The sequence below is a fragment of the Pinus tabuliformis genome, chromosome 2_2, assembly GCF_031772625.1.
Source record: "Pinus tabuliformis cultivar Carrire ecotype Pingquan chromosome 2_2, CPIR1, whole genome shotgun sequence".
NCBI classification, from domain to species: Eukaryota; Viridiplantae; Streptophyta; class Pinopsida; order Pinales; family Pinaceae; genus Pinus; species Pinus tabuliformis.
The window spans coordinates 629,753,314-629,760,953 of record NC_142300.1 but is presented as its reverse complement, the minus strand read 5'-3'; the positions used below and the strand labels follow the sequence as shown (position 1 = coordinate 629,760,953).

General features: G+C 34.2%; 1 non-coding gene across 1 annotated transcript; it reads left to right on the top strand.

Annotated features, from left to right (window-relative positions):
- The first annotated feature begins 2,210 nt into the window (after nucleotides 1-2,210).
- Nucleotides 2,211-2,283, top strand: TRNAF-GAA (transfer RNA phenylalanine (anticodon GAA)). The gene has a single exon. It is a non-coding gene; the product is annotated as a tRNA-Phe (tRNA).
- Nucleotides 2,284-7,640: the final 5,357 nt, after the last annotated feature.

The window sequence follows — 7,640 nt, the reverse complement described above, 5'->3', positions numbered from 1 at the left end:
ATTTTAGATCAAGTCATACGTATTATCAACCAAAGTTATTTTTTGACGACTCTTTTTATGAGAGGTATATCATTTCCTAGTGATCTTTGGTAATTTGGTAGGTAACAAATTAAAGCAATGCATTTTAAAAATTAATCACTCTTTATAATGGTTAATTAGAATTTAGTTATGAATTTTATAAGAAAATATTTTATATGATCATTAATCTATATTTGGCATTAATTTTATAATATAGATAAATATAAAATACAATAAATAAATTAGATTTTAAAAACGAACAAATAACTTCATAGCATAATGCAAAATGTCATTTAACAATTGCCTTAAACAATTTTTCTAATAAATTAAATTTATATATTTATAAATGTTACAACATAGATATTATTCTTCATAATTTCAAATTCATTAATAATAAGGACATTGCTACTCCCATCATATTTGTCATTATATTTGTTAAGTCACAAATCTCAAATGCCAAAGCATGCTATGTTTTAATCAAATACAACTTGACTTCTTGTTATGTGTTTTATGCATTGTTCATTTCTTACTCATAAATAATTCTATTTGCAAACGCATTTTACTTATTCATTATTTGTTAATTTGATACATCATCTCTCCAATCTCTTATATATCTATCATCTCTCCAATCTCTTATATATCTATTATGTGTTTTAAGCATGGTTCATTTCTTACTTATAAATAATTCTATTTGCAAATGCATTTTGCTCATTCATTATTTGTTGATTTGATATATCACCTCTCCAATCTCTTATATATCTATTGAAGAATTATAATTATAATTTATCTTATTTTATTAACCCATAAAAATAAAACATAATGTTTAAGAATTATAATTATAATTTATCTTATTTTATTAACCCATAAAAATAAAACATAATATTTAATATAAATAGGTTTAGTGGTTAAATTTAATATTATCATTAATTAATTATTTAAATTTAAGAATAATTTAAGAAATACTTTTTTTATTTATTAAAATAAGCTTTAATTTAATTTAAATAACATAAGGGCAATAATGTTTTATAATATCATTAACCAGTGATTTAAGCTATTAAAAAAAAATATAGTTAGTTTAATATTTAATTAAATAATTTAGTAAATAGATTTTAATTTATTTCAAATAACATGAAGACAATTTAGTAAATAGATTTTAATTTATTTCAAATAACATGAAGACAAAATTGTAATATAATGATATAATTTATTAAAGTAAATTTAAGACAAATTTAATAATTAATTATAAAATTTTAATAACATAAGATAGAATGATATTTTAAATATCAAATTCTGGATTATCATTCTAGCTAACTCATCAACTAAGATTTTTTTTTTCTTTTCTTTTTTACTAGCACATATTTATATACTATGATCTTAGCTCGTTATATCACAGCAATCTTCTCTAGAGTGATGGCGTTCCCTGGACTCATTTTTGTAGTGTGAAACGTTGGTTATATAAAACTCTTCAACATATTATTCCACACCATGCAAAAAACAACAAACTCATTAAATACACACCAAGACTTATATAATATTAGTATACAAAAGCTATTATTCCACACCATGCAAAAAACAACAAACTCATTAAATACACACCAAGACTTATATAATATTAGTATACAAAAGCTAAGGCAAGTAAGCAAAATAAAATTAAACCAAAACATGTACTAAATGAAACTATGGTAATCTTTAAAAGAAATGTTAAATACACATTATATTATGTACATTTTTTCATATTTTTTTATATATATGATTACATATTTTAGTGAATTTGTTTAATATGATAACTTATTGATATGGAAATTTCTATTTTTCTTTTAACTAATCATTTATGAAAAACAAATATCTTTAATAATCCTATTTACAATAATGTTTCCCGGTTAACAAAAATTGATCTAAACATCCAAAAGTAACTTAAGCCATCTCACCCAACAAGTCAAGCGGTCTCACCACCTGAAGTTGGGTAACGGGATTCAAGGCTAAACTACTAGAGCATGACCATGGGACCAATTAATATTCTAAAAGAGAACGATTACAACAAACATATATAATATAAAAACTGACGTCTCGACCTTTGGTAATGACACGAGATGATATTAAAAATTCATTTATTTAATTAATTAAAATTAAAGTGAGCTTATTTCTTTAAAGCTATTTATTTTAAAAATTCAACGCGGTTCAAAAGACATCTAGCGGGGATAGCTCAGTTGGGAGAGCGTCAGACTGAAGATCTGAAGGTCGCGTGTTCGATCCACGCTCACCGCAAATTGTCTTTATAGTCTTCTATTTACGAGACTAGGTATTAGACTAGGGATTATTAAGACATCAAGTGCTTTTTACCAATATAGTTTTAAACCTGAGATAATCGGGGTCTTACCAACATATTTATGTTAAAAGAATTTGGTATTATTGAGGGGTTAAATGATACTAAGGATAATTATTTATTTCTAATTAAGATAGCAAAGAACTTGGTATAATTTATTGGTCAAAGAACTTGGTATAATTTATTGGTTAAATACTAGTAATGGTTTTCTTATCCAACCATCATCAAAGGTGAAGTTGCCTAATTATTTTGTTTTATTTTTATTTTTCTATTAAGATAGTAAAGAATATAGTATAATTTAGAAGTTAAATAGAATGATAACTATAATGGCTGTTATTTATGGATGGTGATTCACTTATCATTTTTTTTTAAATATATCATGTTATTTGAAATGACTACTTGATAGTATATAATGTGACACATTTTTATTATAATTAGATATTTTTGAGTCTTGTGTTATTAATTTTTTTGAAAATGAGCTCTTAATCAATTACACATAATGTTAGGTTTTATTGTAATGCACTTTCAACATAGATAGTATCTGCAAGAAAGTAAGTGTCCACTTTGGTCATTGTCAAGACTATCTCCAATGGGTTCATGTGCTTTTAAGTAATATCCAACCTTAGTTATTTACATGAGTCAATTAGACATAAAGTTAGGTCTTATTGTAATACCAAAATGCACTTTCAACATAGATAGTATCCACAAGAAAGTAAGTGTCCACTTTGGTCATTGTCAAGATTATGTCCAATGGGTTGATGTGCTTTTAAGTAATATCTAACCTTAGTTCTATACATGAGACTAGATATTACCTATATTGCAATTTAACCTCTTGCTTCATAAACTTTATTTTATTTATTTAAAAAATGACAATACATATCATAACTCAAGGATCAACCCACATTGAAAACAACTTTCATTAGTTAATATTCACGATCGTGTGTTGACTCCAAAAAAAACACATAAGTACAGAAGATAAATTGTAAAAAAAAAATCAAAACAATAATAAACAATGTTTACTATTCCCAAGGAAACAAAAGAGAAAAATAAAAGATCATCATTGAGATTCCAATCCAATCATCAACCCTTAATACACTAATTTGGATTAGGTCATTATATTGTTCGACATTCATTTCGAAACTTTTAGAATGGAAAACTTGAAGGAATCAACTCATACGATCTTTTTTATTGGCAAGTCCCAATTTGGAAAATTGGGGTTTTAAACCTTTCAGAGGCAGCATTTCCTGAAGTTTTTCAAGGCCCAAAAGCTCTCGTGTGTGCTAGACCCCTTGGTACCGCTCTACACTAAGATACCTTAACATCGCAACAAAGACCTCAAATGGAGTATGTCTGTAGAAATTATGCCACTTGAAAGTTGACCTTCATGTTTTGACTACTATGATTCAAGAGGACCCCACATCAATCCCATTACTCATGGAAAAGGGGCTAGCTACATGAACATGGTGAAGAATACTTTAGAAGGGTCACTTTTGTAACTCTAGTTAAGAATTGAAGGAGCCAAACTTAACCACTAGTAGGATATTATGTTATTGCATAAGTGGGTCATTAAGAGGAAAATGGGTTTCATTCTATTTGAGTGCATCTTGTTCAATATATCAATAGAATAGCTATGAGTGGATAGAGAGAGAAAGAAAATAGGGTTTATGTTTCGTAGCAGCCCACAAGCCACAGATCTCACTCCTTTGTATTCACAACCATTATTATTTAGAGAGAGATAGAGCAAAGTAGCCTCACCTTCCAACTAGGTCTTATCCCCTAAAGGTTTCCCAGAGCATATCTTGTGCCACCAAGACTTGTGACTGTTTATTTTTTCATTGTTCTCTATTTTCCTTATTTCATATATCACATGCATAGGAAATAATGATAATTCAATAAATCTAGAAAAAATAACCCTCATAATGCAGATTTCAAAATTTCAATATATTTGATCAAATCTATTGTGATAAACTGTATAGGGAAATATCCATGACCATTTACATATCAAATGCGTATATTAACATGTATATAATGTACACCACATATGAACCCAAAAATCAATTCTCAATATTTCAAAGGGCCACATTTATTTTATATGGGTAATTTAATACACATTCTTTAAGAACTATTCTAACATTTACTATAACTGAGAACTTATAAGATAATTGGTTAATCCTTAGTAAGCTTCAAACAATTAATCATGAAATTGATGAAGAAGACTGTTACGCAGTAAATTATCACTGCCTTCTTGTCAGTCACCCTGCTGTGTCCAGAAGTAACAATCACCAAGTGTCTAGTCCCTGAACTGGCTTGAAAACCCACTTTTCCAAAGTTTTGTGCATCAGCGCGTCTGTTTCTCGAATATCCGCGCTGACGGGCGCCTCCTAGTGTATTGCTTGCGCTGCCATCGCGGAAGCACATCCCTTTTCCGCGATGATGCACAGCGCGGCTTTCGCGTGTCCTTCCGCGCTGACACGACCTCTTCAGTTGTTGGTTTGCGCTGCCAGCGCGGCAGTTTCCTCGATATCCGCGCTGATCCAGTTTAGGCGAATTTGTTCAAACAACCAGCCTTCCAGATTGCTCCAGGTCTGGTTGTTAGCCTAGTGATTGTCGCCTCCCCTCTATGGCATGTCTGTTCGACCCTTTGCAACAGCTTCCCTTGAAGATAAGCTCATCCTTCCACCTTTTTAGGAGACTCCTTCTCCTATATAAACCCTCACCATTACCATGAGCAAGCTAGTTGGAAAATAGTTGAAATAGTTGGATAGTCGAAAATAGCTTGGATTGTATAGAGCTTATAGTGCTCAGCTTGCTCCTATAGGTTTGGTGTGTTAGGTGTGGAAGTGATTGATTGTTTGGGGAAGGTTGTTTGTGACATTTGTGTGAGAGAGAGAATCCTTTGTCTTGGGAGAAACATCCTCGAAGGTGAATGCTTGAGACATGTGCTGACTGATCCCTCCGGAGAAGTTTATCGACGTCAGAACACTTGGTTGTATTCTTCTCTATTCTGATTAATAATAGATGACTGCTATTATTGTTCCATTCTCATTTGTTTATATGATGGATAAATGTGAATTATGTCTTTTCTGACTGACATATGGTTATTTTACTAGATTTCACGCTTGCGTTTTCTCTCTCTTCGTGTGTGTAGGTGTTCGTTCGCAGGGATTGCGAAAGACTGTGACCAGCAGGATCGAAGGAACGAAGGCAACATCCCTTCGACAAACGACAACGCAGGAATCCAAGTAGGTGCTCTTTACTTCTCATTTAATCGTAACTAGGAATATGCGTGGCAGCATTGTTTGATTGTTGCTAGACCCCTGTTGGGCTAGTAGGGATCGCCTCTATCCGTAGAGGGGATTTACCTTCACAACAATTTGGCGACTCCGCCGGGGAGAGCCTTATCGTCTCTTGAGTCCATCTTCGTTTTTGGTTTTGATTGACCTCTCTTCAAAGATTTTGAGACTGTCCTGGTTGTTGTAAACTTTTTGGGTACTCCAGGAAAGCATCCATATTTTTTAAGAACCTCTGGCTGTGGTTTTGGGAATTTTTGTTTTTGGCTTTTTGTGTTTTTGCTCCCAGCGCGCTTAATTTAAGAACAGTCGCGCTGACATCGCGGCCCTGTTCCTTACTTTTCCCTGTCATCGCGCTTTTACGTTTAACAGCCGCGCTGACCTCATTTTCACGGCCAGCGCGCTTTATTCGTGTCCTTCCGCGCTGACATCGCGCCCCCTCCTTTTTGCAACTTTCGTCATCGCGCCTGTACACCCGATACCCGCGCTGACCTCGTTTTCAAGGGCAGCGCGCTTTATCCGTGTCCTTCCGCGCTGACATCGCGGCCCTCCTTCTTTGTGATTTCTGTCATCGCGTCTGTATGCCTCATATCCGCGCTGACCTCGTTTTTCTAGGGCAGCGCGCTTTTTCTCGGTCTTTCCGCGCTGACAGCGCAAAGTTGCTGAAGGATTTTTCCGATCAGCGCCAAGTTGCTGAAGGCTACCCGCGCTGAGGCAGAAAAACTTTTTCTTGGCCAAAATAGCCTCCTGAACCTCTTGCTGTGACTTTCCCTTTCTCTTTCCACTTGTCCAGTGACTTGTTTTTCACTGTTTGAACTCTGAATTGATTGAATACAAAGCTTAGCTTTATAAGTTTTCGCTGTGCTTGGTTTTGAGTTTGCAAACGCCTCCCCTCTTCGCTGCTTGGTTCGTATTTGTATCCGTGCTTGTGCAATTACTGGATTGTGTTGAGTCTCTGATTGACTGGTTGTGGCTTTGGTCCGTCGGATGTTTGCTTTTCTCTATTGATTTCGCGCTTTATACCCTAGGTCATCTAGTGGCTCTGCGTGTGTCAAGCCTCCCGTCACGATCTCTGTTCATTTGATTGACCGGCTCATTCTTGACTTGTTGATTTACACTTTTCAGTGACTGTTGGAGTGTTTTGGGTCCGGCTTCCAAGCGGTCTTTTTCGCTTCCTCCTCCCTTGCAATCCTTGCTTGTTTTGCAGAGCTTAGATCACATAGCTCGTGCATCGCTTTGTTTCCTTTTGATTTCGGAACTTTGTTTGAGTGTTTTGGGAACTTTGTGTGCCTTCATTAAGTAGCTTACTTGGTGTTCAGGTTCCTCCAAATTCCTTTAGATGCTTTATGTCACGAAAAGAAATCGAATTAGTAGCTTGCTTTAACAAATTCAAAGAGGAAAAGAATGTTTCATTGATTTGCATTTCAAAAGAAAAAATTTCCTTTCCTTGCTTTAGTTGCATGTAACTACTTGTTTGATTGCATTCGTTTGATTTGGTTTGAAAAAATTCTTCGCTCTCCCGTAGCTAGAATTCATCGAACGAAACGAATCTTTTTGCATATAGATTGCATCTAAGTAATTGTGAGCGAACATGCGATAGAGCTTGAAATCGAAACTTAATCTCAAGATCAACTATAAAACGAACCAAATGAATCTAAAAACGCATTGGAACTAAACGCAAATATTTAGAGGTCTAGGTTAGAGACGTGTTCCGGCGTCTTAAAACATAGTCACTGTTGTTTCACATTAGGTTGGGTGATTCCTCCTTCTGTGACTCGATAGTGGTCTAATACGGACTGCGCTCCCACGTACCGTCGAGTATATAGGGAGACCCCACTAGGCTTTTATCCTTTATCCACAGGAAGCCGAGTCTGCCGCCCTACAATTCGCAATGCAGTGAACACAGCATTCACGAAGATTGACCACCTGTACCCTAAAAAGTATTCTGTGGTTTTGCGAAGAGTTTGGCACACCCTCTACCTAGAATTCCAGAGCAGTCACTTTTGATC